Source organism: Theropithecus gelada, chromosome 12 (genome assembly GCF_003255815.1).
Source record: "Theropithecus gelada isolate Dixy chromosome 12, Tgel_1.0, whole genome shotgun sequence".
Classification (NCBI taxonomy): domain Eukaryota; kingdom Metazoa; phylum Chordata; class Mammalia; order Primates; family Cercopithecidae; genus Theropithecus; species Theropithecus gelada.
The window spans coordinates 37,131,249-37,156,081 of NC_037680.1; positions in this window are offsets into that span (position 1 = coordinate 37,131,249).

A 24,833-nucleotide genomic window follows, 5' to 3' on the forward strand; every position below is an offset into this window, starting at 1 on the left:
GTACATTGTGGGCATTTAGTGCTTTAAGTTTCCCTCTACACACTGCTTTAAATGTGTCCCAGAGACTCTGTTCTATGTTGCACCCCATCCTCGAGGCAGCCAGAGAAGTCTCTTTTCACAGGACACTACAGTAGCAATAACTTAGTCACACTTGCCTTTGGTGTCTTCACAGTCCAGGATCTTAATAAAATCATTTGTATTCTTGTAGTACACTGGATATCTTCTAAAGAGTGGTGACATCCCAAAAAGCATAGTCATACAATTGCCATATTTTCTTGTGTTAGTCTTTCTCAAACCTGGACCTGTGGCCCCTGTCACAAAACTCATTAAAAGAGCATTCTGGGTTAAAATTTTTTTTAAGAAAAAGGAGAGGCTGTCCATTAGAATCCTAATTACCATACCATTTTTTGTTTCTATAACCTCCTTTGAAGACTTCATTCTTTCCATTTCTTACCCCTTTCTTCCATTATATAAAAAAAAAAAACAAATTCCAAAAATTTGTAGAAGTTCCAAAATAAATGAACAAATATTCTAAACCAAGGAAGAATGTAGGAAAGGCTGTTAGTGGTCCATCAGTATAAATTTTTCTCTTTTTCCATGGATAACAGAATCTCTGAATATGGCTACTCCAGAACAAGGACTCCTCTCCCCAGCCTTGCTTGCATCAAAACATGGCTGTGTAACTAAGTTCTGGCCAATAAGAGGTATGTGACAATGTCAGGTGGAAGCATCTGAGACATTCTCTAAAAGAAGCATGCACATTTTGCTCTTTCGTCTTTGTTTCTTACTCTCTTCTGGCTAGAATTCACATATGGTGGCTGGAGCTCCTGCAGCTAAGGAAGAACCTTAGTAATGACACCTATTTCCCTAAGGGTCCCTCTTTAGTCTACCTGCTTCAGAAATGTTATGTAAAGAAAAATTCACTTTTGTGTTGTTTCAACTACTATTTTGAGGGGAGCCCGTTACTTTCAGCCATACCTAACCCTAACTTACATATTTAGTTTTTGTCATCTTTATTGGAAAGATTTCTCTCCAAAATATTCATGACAACTATATATTGCAATTGCTATAATTTGCATGTAAAAAGATTAAGAAACATTTGAAGTGTTGGCTTTTTTTATTTTCATGCACCAAAAAGAAAATTTGTGCATCCTTTATGCCAAACATAGTCGTATAAGAATTTTCATCTTTAAAACAATCATGACAAAGAATCAATTCTCTCATTTTCTCAGATATCACTATTTAAGAATAATCACGCTGATACAAATAATCATTGTGGAACTAATAATACCTTACCCCAACTTTGTAGTTCAATTATTTTGTGCCAGTTTTATTATCTTTTGAAACATCCAAAAAATGATGGTAAAGATGGAGGTAGGGTGGGACGAGTAGAAGGTTTTGGAACAAGCAATATTATGGGATATCTCTGCCTGTAGTAACATTTTTATCCAGATGGTATCTGTAAAATTGTGGATCAAGACAGACCCAGAGCCTAAAACATCAATTAGTATGTATTAGTGATATAGGGAAGAATTATAGTCAAGGACAGCAAACTGTCAGAAGTAGATAAACTCAAGACAAAGGTTGGAAGGAATGTATAGGTTGGCAGCAGTGACCATGTTCTAGTTCAGTTCTTTCAACTATTGCAGACCTGCCCGTCCTCTGCTCTTTCAAAAATAAGACTCCAGTGGCTATCTCAATCTACTAATCCCCGTGGGTATCTTGGAATAATAAGTAGCTCCCCATACAGTTCAAATTCTTAACATGGCATGTCTACTCCTTTATAATCTCTGCCGTTTCTCCTCTATTTCCCTCTGGATAACCCCAACAGGCAGGCTATCCTGTCCCCAGAATATTCTAAGCTTTTTCACACCTTGAGTCTTTGTGGGCATTGTTCCCTTCAGCCTGGAATGTTCCCCTCTCCCTTTTCTTTACACCAATGTTCAGACATCACTTTGTGGAGGAATGCTTCCTTCAGTCTCCCTGTGTCCTCCCCAGGCAGAGTAAAAGACTGCATTCTCTGTGCTCCCATAGCACCTGATATAGATCTCTATTATAGCACTTATCACATTTCATTGTGATACAGTGTATGTTTGGTTTTCTCTCCCACTACACTGAATTCCTTGGAAGGTGAGGCAGTCTTATTCCAGTGCCTACAGGTTTCCTGGGATTATCTCTGTGGGCCCCGTTGCTGCAGAATGTGAAACATGACCCAGCAGCAGAAACATACCACAGCAACCACATTATTTCATACTACATTCCTGAAACAATCTGACTCTGGGCAGAATGTATTTGAGAATAGGCCAGACGATCTGGAAATGCTCTCCCAGACATATGTTGACTCTTCTTAGAGTATAACATCACAAGTCAGGGGGTTTGAGAGTTGGATGTGACCAGATTCCTATCTCATATATTTTGTTGCAAATGCAAAAGTGTGTAGAGGAATAAGTTTTGTGTGTGTGTGTGTGTGTGTGTGTGTGTATTTCATGTAGCTCTAGTATCTCCCAAATATAACGTTGGAGGTGGTTATCTCCCCAGTTCCTTCCATTTTGGCAGCATTTTTGTCTTTAATATTCAAATACAGAAACTTAAACATTTATCTTTCTCCCACATGTCTCCAAGGATTCTTGGATGCCTGACATTTCCCCCAGTTACCTCTGGTTCCAATGTCTTGTATTGAATTTTGATCTCTGATCTGAAACTCACCTTCTACACCCCTGTCCTCCTTCCTCTACCCCCCATCCCCCACGCCATGGAAGTAAGACTTAGATACTTTTATTTTCCTAGTGAACCACTAGAGTGTGTGTAAATCAGGTTTTACTAAAGTTCAAGGGAAATAACATAGGATATTCTAGGAAATAACTTAAAAATTAATAGTAGGCCTCACTCATAAAATGCCAGCATCATTTCCCTTCCAAGGGAATTCCTTACTGGCCAGAATTCCTTAGGCCAGAGCTTGCTACCCTCTTCTCTGGTCTCCATCTCTCCCATCAAGATACTTCACTTTCCCTCTCCCGCTTCAAGCTGACAGTTTTCCAATAGACTTATATTTTATACAGAGAAATTTCACTTTCCCTGTACTCACTCAACCTCTAATAAGTTCTTAGTCTATATTTACATCACCAAAAGCAACTGGGAAACTCTGATAAACAAAGTGTGATCACCTCTAGCCTTCAACAGCACAATGAACCAGCAAAAGCATTGAAAATCCAGTTTGTATTTTAATATAATTGAATTCTTAGACAGGATTCCTTCCCTTTCAGTATGCAAAAGAAAAACAGGTTCACAAAGTAAGCTCCCAGAATTCATTAATAACACACACACACACACACACACACACACACACACACACTACTGTAGGTACCTAAATTTTTGATCAGGTTCTTGTGTATGTGGTTTCTGAATGCTTGGTGAAGTGATTCATAATCCATTCTGTTCATATGTAACAAACAGATAGTCTGAGATTGGAGGTACGGTTTCCTCAGCCAGAAAGCAGGGGCTGATAATTTTCCTTAGCTTTCCAGGAAAGGTGTATACAGCAAACCATTCATGAGGGTATACAGAATCCATGTCTTTGTGTGGGCTTTTCAGTAGCCTTGAGAATAATGTGTACATTCCCAAAGGCTTCCCAGAGCAGCCTAGGATTGAACACAAAGGCAACATTGTGCCCTGCTTTTTTGTGCTAACATGGTAGACTTGTCTAAGCACCAAGGTACTAGAGGACAAGCCCGTGACATTTAGCTGCTGTAGTTGAGAAACACATGAGTATTATCTGACTCCTTGTTCCCATTGTCATTGTCTACACAGTGCAAGGAAAGTGCAATCAAAGAGAAAAACCATTTTTCTGTGAACCTCATCATCTTACTAACACAGCTAATTTGACTGGGTATACTGGCAGGAATGTAGCCAGTGTAACCCAGAGTTAATGAAGACAAGCCTGAGGCCTTTTTCTCTTCATGAGCCCTGTATCTAACACGTAAACATCAGTTCTTTATTTAACATATGTGAGCCAGCATTATAAAGAAGACCAAGCACGCATGTATGTACTAATACAACTCACATCATTATCAAATAGAAAAACCAGTGAGTAAATTAAGAGTAGGGAGTGAGCATATTCACACATGCCCCATATTTGCATCAGCAGTGTCCTATGACTTCTGTAAGTTCATAAGTTATACTGGAACAGGAAGCGGGGAGAAAGTGGGAGAAAGGGCAACATATACTAACCTGTTGCTTCACATCTACCCAGCAGCAGTGTGAAACTTAAAACTTAATCACTATAATGTAAATTATTTCATATAGTCTATGTTATCTGCAATTCATAGTTGAGAAAACTAAGGTTCAGAGAAGTTAGGTAGCATGATTAGGACCACATAGCTACCAAAGGATAGAGTATGAACTTAAAGGTGTTGTAATGTCTATATAGATTTTCTTCTATGTGCTTTTCTGGAAACAGGTTTACTCTGCACATGACACAAAAAATTCTGTTGCCATCTCGTATAATACCAGCTGTCTCCAGAAACTTCTCTGCTGAACCATATGCTCAGCTCCTGGGTAAACTTATTCCCATCTTTTTTGTCATTTTCTTATATATTTTCAGATGTTTACAAATCATTATAAAGTGTTGGAGAATGTTAAATAGACAAAGAATATGAAGGTTTAAAAGAAGGTAAATATTTGTCGATTCAGAGCTAAGTTAGAATCACCCTAAAGTCAGACTTTAAATATAAGTCCATGCTAAATATATATATATATATATATATATATAAAAGTTATCTCCCTGGTTTTACAGGCTTCCAAAGGAAGTGAAAAGACACTCAAAGGACAAGAGGTACAGCCTTTATCAGAGCCCAGATTCTCTACTTTGTGAACAAACAGGAGAGAAATTGTCCTCTTTTGCACTCAAATCTAGGAACACTTGAAGATCTTCTATATGTGGATAGGGTGGGAGCAGAAATGAAATTCAGTTGTCTTCTAAATCTCATCTTTTTAAATGAAATTTTTACAAAAGCAGTCATTTCATAGATAATATTCTTTTAACTTTGCATATATTCAGGATGGGGAGTACTGTTCTTTTATTGCATAATTCCAGTTATTTGTTAAACATAGTTCGATGAGGGAAAAAATAGTTCTCTGAAACCCAGAATCAACATGGCAAGAAGTTTGTCTCTGTTATTGTCTTCTGACCACATTTATTTTAAAATAAGTTAGAGGTGACATGGTGGGGCTTCCTGTCTATTTTCTTTAGCCTTGAGAGTTACAGCCCCACAGCAATGAAGCACTAGAAAGAGAGTGTGAGGGAGAGTGGGGAGAGTGGTGAGACAGAGGGAGAGAGAGGGAGAGGGAGGGAGGAAAGGAAAGACAGGTTCTACTCTGAAAAGCGGAGAGGGTAGGGATTAGGGCAAATAGGATGTACAACTTTGACCACAAGTCACAGAAACAAATTAAATCTTAATCCCCCACCCTATTCTGTCCAAGAGAATAGTAGAAAGGAAAAAGTAGAGGAATTTTTCTAGAATTTGTGCAATAGACTGAAAGCCTATTTGAGGCTAACAGTGAAGAACTGATCTTAACTATCTTCTGGACATAGAGTGCATTCAAAATCAGCTCCAGCGTCAAGGAAGATGAGGTTCTTTCAGGTGATGGGCTGAGCTCATGCATTTTTCTAGTCTTTGTCTCTCTGTTTGATGGCAGGATTACATGAATATAATGTATTTATTATTTAAGGTACTTGTTAAACATTTATCTTCAAAGAGGCATTTGAACATAACAGACTTGTCATTTTAGTAAAATGGTAAGTACCTGGATTATGGAGGAAAAGCACCTGCCATAGTGTGATGTTTCAGTTTCTCTCCCTTCCCTAGTGGTAAACTGAGTGCTGGTTTGCCCCTGTAAAACAATAAAAAGGTACTTAGGGCACAGAAAAACAAGTGGAGATTTATTGGCTAGATTCATATACTTGATATATTTTTAAAAGTATTAAAGGCCAATAATCACGCAAAAAGATGCTTAAATCATCAATTATTAGGAAAAGGAAAAATCAAAACCATTAGAAGGATAATAGAGGAAGACTGTGAACAACTTTGTGCCCACAAATTTTATAAGTTAGATGAAATGGATAAATTCCTTGAAAGACACAATCTGCCAAAACTCACACAAGAAGAAATATACAGTCTGGATAGGTCTTTATTAAAGATATTTAATCAGTGACTAAAAACCTTCCAAAAACAGAAAGCACCAGTCCAAGATGTGTTAACTGGTGAACTCTTTCAAATATTTAAGAAAGAAATTATGTATATTCTCTTCCAGCTCTTCCAGAAGATAGAAGCAGAGGAAATACTTCCTAACTCATTCTATGAGGTCATCATTACCCTAATACCCAAACCAAATGAAAACATTATAAGAAAAGAAAACAATATCTCATATGAACCTAGATGCAAAAATCCTCAACAAAATATTGGCAAATTGAATATAACAATGTATAAAAAGAATTATATGCCATGACCAAGTGGGATTATTCCCAGGCATGCAAGAGTGGTTCAAAACTTGAACATCAATTAAGGTAACCCATCAACAGTCTAAATAATAAAAATCCCATAATCATATCAATAAATGCAAAATAAAGCATCTGACAACACTCATTCACAATAAAACTCTTAGCAAACTATGAATAGAGGGAAAAATGCTCAACTTGATAAAGAACATCTACAGAAAACCTAGAGCTAACACCATATTTAACAGTGAGACAACTTTTCTGTTACAATCACGAACAAGTCATGAATGTTCCTCCTCAGGCTCAGCACTTCTTTTTAATCTCATACTAGAAGTCCTGGCTAAATCAATATAGCAAGAAAAGAAAAAGACCAGTTGAGAATGCAGAAATAAAACTTTGTTCTCAGATGACATAATTGCTTATGTAGAAAATCTGAAAGAATCAACAAAAAACTTCTGGAATTATAGGCTGTACAGAGGGGAAAATGGGAAGTTAGTGTTTAATGGGTATAGAGTTCCAGCTGGGAAAGATGAAAAAGTTCTGAAAATAGATGGTAGTAGGGGTTGGACAACAATGTGACTGTATTTAATACAGCAGAACTGTGCACTTAAAAATTGTTAAAATGGGAGAGGAAGATGGTCGATAGGAGACATGGCTAATGTGCAGCTCCCATTTAGAAGAACAGAACCATGTGTGGAGACAAACGTCATGGACTTTTGCTCCAAGACTCACCACAGGAACATACCAGGAAAAATGAAAGAATTCACAGATCCTTTGAAAGACACAGCATGCTGCTGCGAATTCCACGAGATAGGCAAAAAACTGTGAGTTCCCAAAATGTGATGAAAACCTGCCTCCAAACACACATCCCCACTACAAAACCTGAAAATCCAGATTACAGGAGAAGGGTTTAACCATACCGAGCACTGAAATGAATTTACAGTGAAATATAAAAGCAGCAGCAGAAGGAAGAGCCTTGGAGGTACCCCCATTCTCCAGCTTGAGCCCAGGGAAGCCATCCCTGACTATATTTCACAGGGACCCTTGGGGAAGGCAACCAGCAGAATTTAGCTGGGGTCACAGGGTGAAAGAAGCTTTCAACTGAACTTTATAATAATTTTAACTGGGCACAAACTCTCCAGCAGAATCTGGGGGTCAAACGGGAACTGCTGCAGAAAGGAGAGCAGGAGCCACAGCTGAAAGTGTAGGCAGATGAGGAGGGGTGTGGCCTGAAAGCCATGCTTGCTTTCTCAGTGGGGAAGCTTATAGCCTGGGGCAAGGTCTGAGTACACCCCCTCCACCCCCCTGCTCCCCCCACTCCCGCCCCACCACACAGATTGCTTGGAGATAAACTCAGGGCTATTAGCAGGCCATGGCTAACAGCGCATGGCTAACAGTGAGACTGGCCTTGCCAACTGCATGGAAGCTGGCTGAGGTCTATTGCCACTAGCTTTCCTCAACTTCCCTGGCAACAGAGGCAGCCATAATACCCTCTGAAACATAACCCCACTGACCTGAGAACCACCCCCAATCCCCCACAGTGCCGGTGGCAAGCCCTGGAGCCAAACTCTAGACCTGCCTAACCCTGCCCCCACCTGATGGTATTTCTCTACCCACCCCCATAGGTGATCAGAAAAGACATAAACTCTTGGGAGCTTTATGACCCACCCATCGCCTGAGAAACCAGAATACTTATCCTGGCCAACTTACAGCAAGATTATATCCCCCTTCTACTATCACAGCTAGTGCTCTTTTGAAAGCACCACCTCTGAGCTGGAGGCCAACCAACTCAGGACATTAAAGCAACTCATGACAGAATAACCCTGCTCCAAGAAAGGAGAAAACAACAGCTAATTCCACTGCTTGCAACATTCTGGCTAACCAGAGGTCCTGAGTCTGTTCATGTGACAACTTCACTGCTAGTCTAACCAACATTTGAGAAAGCCAGTGCACTAAACATGTCTACAACCAAGGACTCTCACAAAGTCTACTTCACCTTCTTGCTACCTCCACCAAAGCAGGTGCTGATATGCACAGGTGGAAGACCTGAAGACAGATCACATCAGAGAACTTTTTGCAGACATTCCCTAGCAGCAGGCCACAGCCTGGTAGCCCTGCTGGGGGAATAGACCCAGAAGAGCAATATCAATCACTACAGTCTGGCTCTCAGGAAACCCCATCCATAGGAGAAAGGGGAGTGTACCACATCAAGAGACCACCTTATGGGACAAAGGAATCTCAACAACAGCCTTTGAGTTCTAGATTTTTCCACTGAAATAGTCTACCCAAATGAGAAGGAATTAGAAAAATGATTCTGGTAATATGACAAAACACAGTTCTATAGTAACCCCAAAAGACCACACTAACTTCCCAGCAATGGATCTAAACCAAGAAGAAATCTCTGAATTGCCAGATGAAGAATTCAGAGGCTGATGATTCAGCTACTTATGGAGATACCAGAGAAAGATGAAAACCAGCCTAAAGGAATTTAAAAAACAATGCAAGATATGAATTAAAAATGCTCCAGAGTAATAGTTATCATAAAGAAAAAATGATCACAACTTCTGGAAATGAAAGACACACTTAGAGAAATACAAAATGCATTGGAAAGTTTCAACAATAGAATCAAACAAGTAGAAGAAAGAACTTCAGAGCTGTAAGACAAGGCTTTTGAATTTATTCAATCAAACAAAGACAAAGAAAAAAAAATTTTTTTAATGAACAAAGACCCCAAGAAATTTGGGATTATATTAAATGGCCAAACATAAGAATAACTGGTGTTCCTGAGGAAGAAATTAAAAGTTTGGAAAACATATTTGAGAGAATAATTGAGGAAAACTTCCCTGGCCTGCCTAGAGTAGACATCTAAATAAGAGAAGCTCAAAGAACACCTGGGAAATTCATTGCAAAAAGATCATTACCCAAGCATGTAGTCATCAGATTATCTAAATTTAAGATGAAGGAAAGAATCTTAAGAGCGTGAGGCAAAAGCAGCAGGTAACCTATAAGGGAAAAATTTATCAGATTAACAGTAGATTTCTCAGAAGAAACCTTATAAGCCAGAAGGGATTGAGGTCCTACCTTTAGCCTCCACAGATAAAATAGTTGCTAGCCAAGAATTTTGTATCCAGCAAAACCAAACTGCATAAGTGAAGGACAGATAAAGTCTTTTTCAGACAAACACATGCTGAGAGAATTTGCCACTACCAAGCCATCATTACAAGACATGGTAGGCCGGGTGTGGTGGCTCATGCCTGTAATCCCAGCACTTTCAGAGGCCTAGGTGGGCGGATCATGAGGTCAGGAGATCAAGACCATCCTGGCTAACACGGTGAAACCCCGTCTCTACTGAAGATACAAAAATCAGCCAGGTGTGGTGGTGGGCGCCTGTAGTCCCAGCTACTCAGTAGGCTGAGGCAGGAGAATGGCATGAACCTGGGAGGTGGAGCTTGCAGTGAGCTGAGATCGCACCACTGCACTCCAGCCTGGGCGACAAAGCAAGACTCTGTCTCAAAAATAAATAAATAAATAAACAAACAAATAAATAATAAAAAGCTAAAATGAATTCTAAATCTTGAAAGAAAACCTTGAAATACACGAAAATATATCCTCCTTAAAGCATAAATCTCACAGGGCCTATAAAACAATAACACAATGGAAAAAAAAGGAGTGTATTCAGGCAACAACTAGCATGAAATAAAAGAGTACCTCACATCTCAACACTAATGTTTAATGTAAATGGCCTAAATGCTCCATTTGAAAGATACAGAATGGCAGAATGGATAAAAATCTACAAATCAAGTATCTGCTATCTTCAAGAGACTCATCTAATGCATAAGGACTCACATACACTTAAGGTAAAGGGATGGGAAAAGATACTCCATGCAAATGGATACCAAAAGCAAAAAGGAGTAGCTATTCATATAGCAGACAAAACACATTAAAGAAACAACAGTTAAGCAAAGACAAAGAGGGATGTTATATAAGAGGATCAGTCCAGCAGGAAAATATTATCATCCTAAATATATATGTACCTAACACTGGAGCTCCCAAATTTATGAAACAATATTACTAGACCTAAGAAATGAGATAGACAGCAAAAAAATAATAGTGGGGGACTTCTGTACTCTACTGACAGCACTAGACAGGTCATCAAGACAGAAAGGCAACAAATAAAAAATGGCCTCAAACTATACCCTATAACAAATGAACTTAACACATAGTTACAGAGCATGCTACCCAACAACTGCAGAATATACATTTTTCCATCAGCACATGGAACACTCTCCCAGATAGACCATATGATAGGCCACAAAACAAATCTCAATAAATTTAATAACATTGAAATTATGTCACGTACCCTCTCAGACCACAGTGAAATAAAACAGAACTCCAAAAGGAACCCTCAAAACTATACTAATACATGGAAATTAAATAACCTGCTCCCATATGATTCTTGGGTTAACAATGAAATCAAGAAGAAAATTTAAAAATTCTTTTAACTGAACAATAATAATGACAATCTATCAAAACCTCTGGAATACAGTAAAAGCAGTGCTAAGAGGAAAGTTCATAGCATTAAATGCCTACATCATAAAAGCCTGAAAGAGCACAAATAGAAAATCTAAGGTCATATCTCAAGGAACTAGTGAAACAAGAACAAACCAAGCCAAACCCAGCAGAAGAAAGAAATAACAAAGATCAGAGCAGAACTAAATGGAATTGAAAGAAACAAACAAAAAATACAAAAGATAAATGAAGGAAAAAGCTGGTTCTTTGAAAAGATAAACAAAATTGATGAACCATTAGTCAGATTAACCATAAAAAGAAGAGAGAAGATTCAAATAAGCTCAAGTAGAAATGAAATGGGAGATATTACAACCAATACCACAGAAATACAAAAGATCAATCAAGACTACTATGAACATCTTTATGTGTACAAACTAGAAAATCTAGAAGAGATTAATAAATTCCTGGAAGTATACAACCATCCTAGATTAAATCAGGAAGAAATACAGACTTTGAATTGACCAACAAAAATCAATGAGATTAAAATGATAATTTAAACGTTGCCAAAAAAAGGTCCAGGACCAAAGGGAATTACAGCTGAATTCCATCAGACAGTCAAAGAAGAATTGGTACCAATCTTACTGAAACCATTCCAAAAGATAGAGAAAGGGAATCCTTTTTAAATCATTCAGTGAAACTATTATCACCCTAATATCAAAACCAGGAAAGGACATAGGAAAAAAACAAAACTACAGACCAATGTCCCTGATGAACATAGATGCAAAAATCCTCAACAAAATACTAGCTAACCAAATCCAATGGCATAGCAAAAAGAAAATATACCATCATCAAATGGGTTTCATACCAGGGATGCAGAGATGGTTTAATATATCCAAGTCAATAAACATGATACATTACATAAATGTAATTTTTAAAAAATCATATGATCATCTCAATAGATGCAAAAAAGCATTTAACAAGATCCACCATCCCTTTATGATTAAAACACTCAGCAAAATCAGCATAGAAGGGACATACCTCAAGGTATTAAAAGCCATGTATGACAAACCCACAGCCAACATTACACTGAACACGGAAAAGTTGAAAGCATTCCCCCTGAGAACTGGAACTAGACAAGGATGCCCACTTTCACCATTGTTATTCAACATTGTACCGGAAGTCCTAGCCAGAGCAATCAGACAAAAGAAATAAAGGGCATCCAAATCGGTACAAAGGAAGTCAAACAGTTGCTGTTCACCAGTGACATGATCATATACCTAGAAAACCCTAAAGACTCATCCAAATGCTCCTAGAACTGGTAAATGAGTTCAGTAAAGTTTCAGAATACAAAATCAATGTACACAAATCAGTAGCAGTGCTACACTCCCAAAACAACCAAGCTGAGAATCAAATCGACTCAACCACTTTTACTACAGCTGCAAAAAACATAAAATAGGAATATACTTAAGGAGGCAATAGACCTCTCTACAAGGAAAACTGCAAAGCACCGCCAAAAGAAATCATAGACGACACAAACAAATGGTAACACATCCCATGCTCATGTATGGGTAGAATCAATATTGTAAAAATGACCATACTTGCCAAAAGTGATCTACAAATTCAATACAATTCCCATCAAAATATTATCATCATTCTTCACAGAATTAGAAAAAAAAAATCCTAAAATTCACATGGAACCAAAAAAGAGCCCACATAGCCAAGCAAGACTGAGCAAAAAGAACAAATCTGAAGGCATCACATTACCAAACTTCAAAATATACTACAAGGCTACAGTTACCAAAACAGCATGATACTGGTACAAAAATAGGCATGTAGACCAATGGAACAGAATAGAGAACCCAGAAATAAAGCCAAATATTTACAACCAACTGATCTTTGACAAAGCAAACAAAAATGTAAAGTGGGAAAAGGACACCCTATTCAACAAATGGTGCTGGGAAAATTGGCAAGCCACATGTAGAAGAATGAAACTGGATCCTCATCTCTTACCTTCTACAAAAATCAAGATGGATCAAAGGCTTAAATCTAAGACCTGAAACCATAAAAAAAACTAGAAGATAACACTGGAAAAACTCTTCTAGACATTGGCTTAGGCAAAGACTTTATGACCAAGAACCCAAAAGCAAATGTAACAAAAACAAGGATAAATAGATGGGAGGGACCTAATTAAACTAAAAACCTTCTGCACAGCAAAAGAAATAATCAGCAGAGTAAATAGACAACCCACAGAGTGTAAGAAAATTTTGACAAACTATGCATCTGACAAAGGACTAATATCCAGAATCTACCAAGAACTCAAATCAGCAAGGTAAAAAACAATCTCATCAAAAACTGAGCAAAGGACGGGAATAGACAATCCTCAAAAGAAGATATACAAATGGCCAAAATATGAAACAGACGAAAAAATGCTTAACATCACTAATTATCAGGGGATGCAAATCAAAACCACAATGTAATACCACCTTACTCCTGCAAGAATGGCCATAATTAAAAAAAAAAAAAAAACAGATGTTGGTGTGGATGTGGTGAAAAGGGAACACTTATACACTGCTGGTGGGAATGTAAACGGGTACAACCATTATGAAAATCATTACGGATATTCCTTAAAGAACTAAAAGTAGAACTACCAATTGATCCAGCAATCCCACTTGTGGGTATCTCCCCAGAGATAAAGAAGTCATTATATGAAAAAGACATATGCTTATAGCAGCACAGTTTGCAACTGGATATATATACATACAATTTGCAACTAGGATATATACACATACATGTATATTATATATATATATATATCTCACAAGTTATTTTTATATATAGACACCATAGAATACTACTCAGCCATAAAAAGGAATGAAATAATGGCATTCATAGCAACCTAGATGGAGTTGGAGACCATTATTTTAAGTTAAGTAACCCAGGAATGGAAAATCAAACATTGTATGTTCTCACTTATAAGTGGGAGCTAAGCTGTGAGGACATAAAAGCATAAGAATGATATAACGGACTTTGGGGATTCACGGGGAAGGCTGGAAGGAGGGTGAGGGATAAAAGACTACATATTGGGTACAGTGTACACTGCTTGGGTGATGGGTGCACCAAAATCAGTAATCACCACTAAAGAACTTTCCATGCAACCAAACATGCCCTGGTCCCCCAAAAACAATTGACATAAATAATTTTAAAAAATAAATAATGGTTAAAATGGTAACATTTGTGTATATTTTACCACAATAAAAAAGGAAAGACAGCCTTAAAATACTTGATGGTTTAAAAAACAGAAATTCAATGAACTTTCTTGCTCTTATTTTATAGTGTAACAGCAAGCAATAGTCTCACTATTGTTATTATTTTGTTTAAACATGGGTGTGTAGGATACCAACTATTTTCTCAGCTTAGGGCTCCAGATTTTCATTTCGTCCTGAGTAAATCAGTTTTCTGGGCCTGTACAAGAATGTTAATAGGTTAGTCAGAATAACTAGTTTTGTGGGAATTCATGTTCTCTCTCTCGAAGAGTCACAGTAAGAGCAGCATCTAGATATCATTGGAGGTTTTTTACAAGCTTTGATAGTTTGCAAACAGTGGAACACTGTGTCAGGACACTTTCTGTACTATTTCTCCAGTTTACAGAGATACCATGAGAAAGAAGGCTTGGTGTCAGGGCATATGGTAAACATATGTGGTGAGAAGTTCAGGAAAATAAATTGTTGCTATGCCCAACAAAGCATTTAATATAGAAATGCAAATATTATCCAATTGACTTTATAACTGACTTGTGCATTCAACTAATATTGAGCTGCTAGACACTGAGAATAAAATTGAACAAAATGCAGTCCTAATTTTCAAAAGTTTACAGACCAGGAGGGGTGAGTATCTTTTGGGAGGTATCTGTGTCTTCATGTAAAAACATGGCCTCACCTACCAATCCCAGAATTACTGTGAAGAGATTGTTAACTCCTTCCCATAAAGATGTGGAACTTTATGAGTTTGCATTTGCAAGTACTTGTCATTTAAAAGAAATGTATTATTTTCTATCTCAAGTGTACTTGGAATAAGAGAAATATTGTCCCTTTCAATTGTAGGGTAGTGTCTTGTTTGTTTGCCATGGAGGGGGCACCAAATATTCTGTCCTCTTCCACAGTAACTCAGGTTGGGCCTCTGACTTCTGGGATTGCAGCCAGAACAGAGAAACAAAGGCTCAGAAAATCTTTTCCCTTTTTCCATACGTCTTCATTTGATGACACATACTTATTTACCTTCAGGCCTCAGATTTGTATGCCACTTTCCCTAGTGTGCCATGGGGCATTTTATAAAAAGTTAACATCCCAAAAAGAAATGTTTGGGGAATGTTCCAGATGAACAGAGATGATAAAGATAAAATGAATGCAGTGAGATATCTTGACTAGACTGTAATTTGAGGAAAAAAATTATAAAAGACATTTTGAGACACACATTTCAAAATTTAGAAAATGGACTAGGTATTAGATACATTAAGGAATTATTTTTAGTTATTTTTATAATGGTATTGTGGGTATATAAAAGAATATCCTGATCTTAGGAAATATATGCTGAAATCTTTAGAGATGAAGTGTCACAAGGTGTACAAATTACTTTTAAATGATTTTGCAAATACAGGCAGCAAATATGACAAAATATTAATCATTGAGTCAGTGTAGTGGTGGGTATAGGGTGTTCACTGTATCATCATTTTCACTGAATGTTTGAAATTGGTGACAAAGGAAAACTGAGTTCTTTTTTTTTTTTTTTTACCTTTTTTTTATCTCTTTTTTTTTTATTATACTTTAAGTTCTAGGGTACATGTGCATAACGTGCAGGTTTGTTACATATGTATACTTGTGCCATGTTGCTGTGCTGCACCCATCAACTCGTCAGCACCCATCAACTCGTCATTTACATCAGGTATAACTCCCAATGCAATCCCTCCCCCCTCCCCCCTCCCCATGATAGGCCCCGGTGTGTGATGTTCCCCTTCCCGAGTCCAAGTGATCTCATTGTTCAGTTCCCACCTATGAGTGAGAACATGTGGTGTTTCGTTTTCTGTTCTTGTGATAGTTTGCTAAGAATGATGGTTTCCAGCTGCATCCATGTCCCTACAAAGGACACAAACTCATCCTTTTTTATGGCTGCATAGTATTCCATGGTGTATATGTGCCACATTTTCTTAATCCAGTCTGTCACTGATGGACATTTGGGTTGGTTCCAAGTCTTTGCTATTGTGAATAGTGCTGCAATAAACATACGTGTGCATGTGTCTTTATAGCAGCATGATTTATAATCCTTTGGGTATATACCCAGTAATGGGATGGCTGGGTCATATGGTACATCTAGTTCTAGATCCTTGAGGAATCGCCATACTGTTTTCCATAATGGTTGAAGTAGTTTACAATCCCACCAACAGTGTAAAAGTGTTCCTATTTCTCCACATCCTCTCCAGCACCTGTTGTTTCCTGACTTTTTAATGATCGCCATTCTAACTGGTGTGAGATGGTATCTCATTGTGGTTTTGATTTGCATTTCTCTGATGGCCAGTGATGATGAGCATTTTTTCATGTGTCTGTTGGCTGTATGAATGTCTTCTTTTGAGAAATGTCTGTTCATATCCTTTGCCCACTTTTTGATGGGGTTGTTTGTTTTTTTCTTGTAAATTTGTTTGAGTTCTTTGTAGGTTCTGGATATTAGCCCTTTGTCAGATGAGTAGATTGCAAAAATTTTCTCCCATTCTGTAGGTTGCCTGTTCACTCTGATGGGTAGTTTCTTTTGCTGTGCAGAAGCTCTTTAGTTTAATGAGATCCCATTTGTCAATTTTGGCTTTTGCTGCCGTTGCTTTTGTTGTTTTAGACATGAAGTCCTTGCCCATGCCTATGTCCTGAATGGTACTACCTAGGTTTTCCTCTAGGGTTTTTATGGTATTAGGTCTAACATTTAAGTCTCTAATCCATCTTGAATTAATTTTCGTATAAGGAGTAAGGAAAGGATCCAGTTTCAGCTTTCTACTTATGGCTAGCCAATTTTCCCAGCACCATTTATTAAATAGGGAAACTGAGTTCTAATCCTGGATCTGACATGAATACATTCCTCCCAGGGCTCAATATCCTCATGTGTGAAGTAGAAGAATCGGACTCGACTGCATCTGTGGTGCTTCTGGTCACATTGGTTAGTCAGGAGAAGTCTGTTTCCTTTGTGACTGGTTTTATTTCCAGATACTGTTTTCTACTGTGAAATCTGTCACTGCAGAATATTAAGAGGCAATTCCTCAATCTAGGTGACCACACTGGGGGCCACTTTCTCCCTCACAAATCCTTAGCATCTCAACCAAGTTGAGAAGTCAAAGAGGAGGCCTTCAGAGACAAAGAACTATTCTTAGGGCTAATCAATTTTGCTTACTGACGTAGGGATTTCCCAAGAAGCTGTGAACTTAAGAAGATATTTCAAAACCCAGTGCAATCTTACTTACATTTTCATCCATTGCTTTTTGAATAGTTTTAGATTTACAGAAGAGTTACAGAAATAGAACTGAGAGTTCAAATGTACCTCACACCTAATTTCTCCTCTTATTAGCACCTTACATTAGTATGGTACTTTTTTTTTTTTTTTAACAATAAATGAACCAATATCTAAGCATTATGATTAACTAAAGTCCATACTTTATTCAGACTTCTTTAGTTTTTAACCTTCTGTACTTTTCTATTCCAGGACACCACATTACATTCAGTCATCATGTCTCCTTAGGCTCCTTATGGCTGTGACAGTTTCTCAAAGTCCCCTTGTATTTGATGAGAGCTTTGAGGGGTACTGGTCAGGTATTTTGTAGACGTCTCTCAAATGGGACCTGTCCAGTGTTTTTCTCGTGATTAATCTGGGGTTATGAGTTTTGGGGATCAAGAGCACAGAGGGATAATGCCATTCTCATCACGTCATATGAAGGAAACATACTATCAGCTTGATTTATCTAGTTACTTTTCCCAAGGTGTATTTCAATACTGTTTCATGTACCCTCCCACTGTGAAAATTACAAGGGGATTTTTCTCTAATTTTCACAGTGAGAACCCTGTAGGGTTTCTGGAGGTAAAACCCACAAATGCATGGGGCCCCCAAAGGCTGAGCCCCCAGGAGCTTTTAAGTTTTTGCTGGTCCACACTAACCCTACAGCAATCCAACAAAGTCCTCATTAAATATTCTTACCAGTTTATGGCTTCAGTGGCATCTGCTCCCGGTAAACAGATCACAGCTATATCTCTCTGGATGCACCTGTTTCTTTATATTTTGGGGTGACTGTTTGGCCTGCAACTTATGTTCTCTGATAGGTTCAAGAAAGACAATTAATTTTCAGTTCATCTAGCTTTTTCTTGTAAGACTGAGAGTGATGTCTTCCAAGCTCATTACATGTCAAAGCTGAAAAATTCACTGTTTTAATGCAAGCTTATTCAGCATCACTCCTAAAGGAAATAAAATCGGTGGCCTAAAAACCTTGCTTTAATAGGCAGGTGATCTTTGAATTGAGTTATCTGCTAAGCTGGTTTCACTGTATGAAGTTTAGAGTGCCTTGGAAACCAGCTTTCAACAAAAATGTATTTCTCTCTTGGCTAATTTGGCCTCATTCCGTTCAGAGGTACCATTGTAAAAGGATAAAAGCATTGGAGTTTGCATCCAAAGATACAGACTTTTGGTCTCTACAGCAAAACATCTTACTAGACCATCTCTCTCTCTCTCTCTCAGACTCAGTTTCCTCTTTTGTCAAATTTATTGGTCACAGGGATGTCCTCTATTTTATGTTTTTATCTGAAGTGTCTAGCACAAAACCTGGTCCATTATAGGCCTCATTGAAAACTGAATTGAAATGCCCGCACAATCCATCTCATGGTGTTATTATGAGAATTAAACAAAATAATGTACATGTAAGCTCTTTGCAAACTTCAAAGAGCCTTACAAACACTGCTCCTTTATTTATCAGTCATCAATCATGAATGCATGTCTGCATGCAAAACATTTCTATGGAGGATTTTCATTTGTTTGCTTGCTTGCTTGCTTGCTCGTGTTGGGTTTGTTTGTTTGTTTGTTTGTTTTTTGACGTGCAGGTAAGGAGGAAGGCAGTATTAAAGAGTTAATTTTCATTCAAATTATAGATTGATTTCAGTTATAGCAACAGTATACATTCCTCAGCTTGTCCAATTAAAAATCCTGGCAAGTGTTTTGATATTTGACAGCTCTGCTGTCAAGCAATTCTGTTCTACAATTAATCATGGCACAGCCATTTCTTCAACTACTGCCACAATATAAAGGCATCATTGTATATGCAGACATAGTATACTTGTATACTGTCTAAAAGGAGGCAGAGCCAATGAACATTAAAAATTCACTACTCTGTAGATCACAGTTGTATGGCCAAGATTTATTATTAAACCCATTCTATTTTAATACTATCACTGCTCCTATCTGAGCTTAGATACAAGTGTTCAGATATTGCAGTTTTCCATTTCCTAGTTTTAGAAATTAAGATTCTGCTTTCTTTGAGTTGTTTTGAGGGTCGGCCAGATAGGTGCACTGTACAATGACTGGGATCCTTTGATGATTGAATGTCAGCTCCTGGGTTTTGATTGTTGTTTCGTCTGGATCAGTGTTAGACACAACTATAGCATCTACCTCCTTTCTTCCCCCACTGTCAGTGACTTCCTGAGGCAAACAAGTTTGCCACAAATCAAAATGTTTGCAACAAACATCTCTATGAATCTGTTCCATCTCTCCTTGGCAACTTGCCACTTTGCTTCACTCTTAGCACTGAACGCCCTGCATTTACCAAATGGCTTGGTATCTTCAGCAGATTAACCATTTCATGGGAATTCTACCCTTACACCAGAATCATGTGTTTCTCATAGAGAGGCATGTTACATTTAAAGCAGTCTCAGGCAGCTTTGAACAAATACATTACCACTGTTTTTCATTAGTATCAGTTCCTGTTTACATGTCTCATTTGTCAAGCAATCTGATCACAAATTACATAAATGGTCATCTACAAACTGCAGATACACTGGTTAAAAATTTTGTGTAAAAAATAGATTTCATCCTTTACCTTTAGAGGTAATTGCAACTACTTACTCTGGTGACAGTTTGTGATTTTTCTGATTTTCATCTTTACAGACTTCCATATTGCACTGCATTACTAATACTTCATGCAACGTTATAATCACCCCTGCTACAACAATACTGTGAGTTGCTATTAAATTGCTCCCCCAAGAAATGTGATACAAACACAATCTCAAAACAACTTCATTTTAATATTTTTTTTAAAAAAGCAACTGAAAAGTGTGCTTTATATATATGCTGATAAATACCATAATAAAGTCCTGCTGTCAACTTAGGGAAGCAAGTGAATATAATTGTTGAATAAACTTAGTTCAGACTATATTAACTATGTGTGTAAGCAAGGAGTGGGTGCCTGAGCCTAAGATTGATATGAAGTAAATGGAAATTTTCAAGCTCTGAATTTTTTTCCTACTGCCTTATGATCTGATCTTAAATCTGTTCTATGCTTTTTTTAAAAAATAAAACTGATCATTTCTTATTCTAGAAATGCCAGAAATAATGCAACACCACAGTTTCACACTTAGAGACTGCTCACTCTCCACTTGTCAAGACCAAAGTGAATGCAGTTTCATATGCCAATCTGGTTGTGTAGCATGGTTGTGTGGCGTGGTACAGGTTTTGTGGCATGGTAGCCTCACAGGAAAATAGTAATTCTGGATAAGATTATTCTTGCTATGGTTCCTGGTCCTGATGTCCTGTCTCTTCATACATGTGTGTACAACTGCTCCTAAACCAGTGCTCCTAAAATCAATGCTTGTCTGTCTTCACTAGGGAAGGGAAGGGGAAGGGAGGGAGAAATTGTTCCTACTTTCAGTTTTGCATTCCAGTAGTAGGAGGGGAGGGGAAGGGAGGAGAGGAAGAAATTGTCCCTACTTTGAGTTTTGCATTCCAGTAGAGAAGATTAATTTTTATCATATCCTCTCATTCAGTCCCTCTTGTCACCAACAGCATTTAGTTTAGTGATAACTACACTCTGCAATCACAAAACAGTGCAATTATGAAGAATCTCTCAAGAACCAAGTTTACACACATGGCATCATCAACACTGATATCCATCTAGCTAAAGTAACTAGCAATTTATTAAAATGATGCACCAAATCAGCAGTAGAGTCAGTCTTTACATATACCTTCCCAGCTACTCATCAGGAATGTGATGAAATGTGGCTTTTGAAATTTAACTCAATGCTCAAGAAATGATTGCACCCAAAGTAGGTAATACTTAACTTTATAGTAGTCACGTAGTTTCTCTGAGCCTGAATTTTCTCCTCTGTAAAATGAGAAGTCTGATACCTACCTTTTCTGATAATAATAGCCACTACTTTTTGAACCTCTGCCTTGTGCTAGACACTGTGAAGTAGTTTACATTCATCATCTCCATGAACCACTCCATTCTGTAAGCTAAAGTTACCTCTATTTTAAGATGAAAACCTCAGGCAGAAGTTAAATAACTTGCTCCAAGGCTGTATATAAAGCATCAGAAACATTCTATAAGGCAGTATTTATGAGATTTTAGACATTTGCCCTCCACCTTCCTGCATCTTTGCCTGCATCTACTTACCACATATGTGTAGTATATTTAATATTTTCTGTAAGTCAACTTAATTTTTTACTTAATTTTTTTTTAATTTTGAAAGGAAACTTTAATGACCTGGAAATGGAAAACCAGCATTAGTACTATGAATAAAAAGTAAATTACAAAAATGAATACAATAAGATCAAAAGAATACTACTAAAGTTTAACTCACTTCCATTGGCCACCTGCTGAAATTCTGAGCCTGTGTGAGATTTGCTTTTTTTGTTGTTGTTAAAAAGGATATCAACAAGGGGGAGAAAAATTAAAAGCACTGGCATAAATACTGAACTTTGTCCTAATATAATCAGGACTGAAAGATTATTGAAAACAGAATACAGTCCTCAATATGGGTTCAAGGCTACATAATGCCACAATCCTGTACTACCTAAGCCATTTTGAAGGTTGGCAGAGAAAGGTGTCCCATCTTTAGGAAACGATGCTTTAAACAAAGTGAGGGAGAAAAAAATCCAGAATTGTTCTTTTCAAACACTATTTCCCATGTATATTACAAACTGAAAGCAATTCATATTCCCCCTCCACTAAAATTTAAGAATGAACACTGGGCAAAAAGAATATTGATCGTAATGGAACCTAGATTTCCCTATGCTGTTCTCTAGCATGAATAGTGCCAAATGGTAGATGCTGGATGCTGTGATGTGTCTACTCTGAAGCTTTTGTTAAAATAGTTTCCTTTTTGGCTGTCCCAAAGATTTCTGTAGGTGATCTCATTATCCTTATAGAGCCCTTTCTGCTTAAACCAGTTCTAGTGGGTTCTGTTATTGGAAAGTAAGAATCTTGCAGACACGAGTAAGTAGAGTAAACTACCCCTTATATTTCTGGAGAGTTTTATCTTTTTCTTTATACCCTAAGATGCCAAGAAAAGCACACAGATCCTGGAAACCAAAATATTATTTCCTAAATCAGATGGAATGGGAGTGACCCATTAAATCACTTAATAATTTTCTCACAAGACCACTTATAAACAGCAGACCTTTACCATCTGCGGAGCAGTGAGATCATGGAATAGATTAAGAGGAGGAAGATATGTAGAAAATTTTTGCTTTAGGTGGCCCTGATTCAAATCATGAATAGCAAGGGAGAAAGGTAAATTTCTATGCACAAAATAATGTGCCTAATGATTGGATCTTTCCAGTAGATTTGTAAGAAAAAAGTGATGACAAGTATGTCATGTGTAAGATTATGTGAGAAGAAACAATAGTGTGGAAACAAAGTAGCTAAATTCACATACTGTAATGTACCTAGGTTGACTTTCATATTAACATCTTTGAAATTAGTTGAAACCAGATAGATGGAAAGTTTCCTCTTTTATATATGATGTCTTTTAGAGAAAGAAACTAAGGAAAGGGGAAAAAGATCTTTTCTTTCAGTGCATACCAGTGAGACACAGGACCATATTTTTCCAATCTACTAAAATTTTGGAAGAAATTAACAAATTTAAATTATCTCACTTTTTGGTCTGTTTAGACTTGTATTTCTTTCTGCTTGTTCCTTTCTTTTAAGCAATAATTCTTTTGGAAAACTTCTGCAAACTGCAATCTCTGTGGCTGAGAAGTTATAAGCAATCTCCTTCAAGTTTATAGATCAGCTTCTGTAGGTTGAAAGACTTACATGCAGAAGGAAGATTGAAACCAACAATTCTTATCTACATCTTTCTCCCTAAAACTCTCTTCCCCTAACAAGTCAATATTCTAACAGTTTCTGACTCTGCTATGTCATATGTGATAGTCTGAAGTATAAATCTAATGCCCTGTCTACTACAAATATATTCAGAAAGTCCTTGCCCCAGTAGACCTTTCTTTCTAGGACATTCATTTCTCCATTAGTAAATACCTTAAGCTGCACAGCCCTTTGTACTTTTCAACATATTTTATATTTGTAGGCTCATTCGATTTTCACAATCATGCTAGGAAACCAAATAAAGACATTACTGTCTCCATTTTACAGATGAGCTATTTGAGGTAGGTTGCCCCAGTTCACAGAGCAACTGCTGACTGAACCGAGTCTAAATTCAGTTCTAGCTCTAAGTCCACTCTCTTCCTACAGAAATACATTGGGTGGTCTAGAAATAAAAATAAATTATTTTTTTCTGTTACTTGTGCTACCTTTTTCCCCTCAGGGCGTTTATACTGAGGCCAGTATAAACATTGCATATGTCTTCCTGATAGCTCTAGCCTTTGGGGCAAAAAGATATTCTCTCCTTAGTGCTTTGACCCAGTGAGTAAAATTTCATTTCTATGAATTTAAATAGCCTAGCATTCTTAGCTCGCTGAAGGAAGTAACTTGGTATTTCAGTTGGCTAGTTATTTCTCTCTAGAAAATCCAGTCATTAGTAAAGAACAGATTAGAGACCTGGAAGAGTTAATATCATTTCCAAAGGTGAAGTTATAACCTAGAAGTAATTTAGGCAGCAAGAGAAAATGTCTCACTTCAAAGATGGTAATGCTGAACCATGCATACAAATGTGACTGCTAACTCATGTGTGACTCAAAATCAGCAACCATGGGTTCCAGGGGCTAAAAAGGACCTCAAGAAGCCATCTGGTCCATCCCCACTTTCCCATACATGAAGTCTTCTCTTCACATTAAAAAATGTGGCACTTCAGCCCAGAGATACTAGGTGGCCTGGTGGTTAAAAGGAAGGTTGACAGACTGGTGGTTAAAAAGATGCCTAGAATCCAGCTCTCTGGTTCCCTGGTTAGAATGCATTGGTTTACTATGTACTCTGTCTCTTGGGCAGCCTAATTTGTTTCAAGAATAAGGGAATGAACAACATATCAAATGGGTTAAATGGTCAAGGAAGATAAGACCCCAAGGATCCATTAGATTTAGCCTCATGGAATTTCTCAGTGACCTTAGTGAACACAGTTTTAGTGATATAGTGAGAAACAGAAGCCAGAATAGATAATTATAGAGAAATTTTTAAAGACATTGGTTCTAAAGGGAAAAGAAGGGAAATAGCAGCAGCTGGAGATGGATGTGGGGTCCAGGGGGGTTCCTGTGAGTGTGTGTGTGTGTGTGTGTGTGTCTGTTTAAGGGATAAAAGGGGGAAATTTTCCTTTAAGACTGAAGAGACTATAGTATTTTTTTTTTTTTTTTTTTTTTTTTTTTTTTTTTTTTT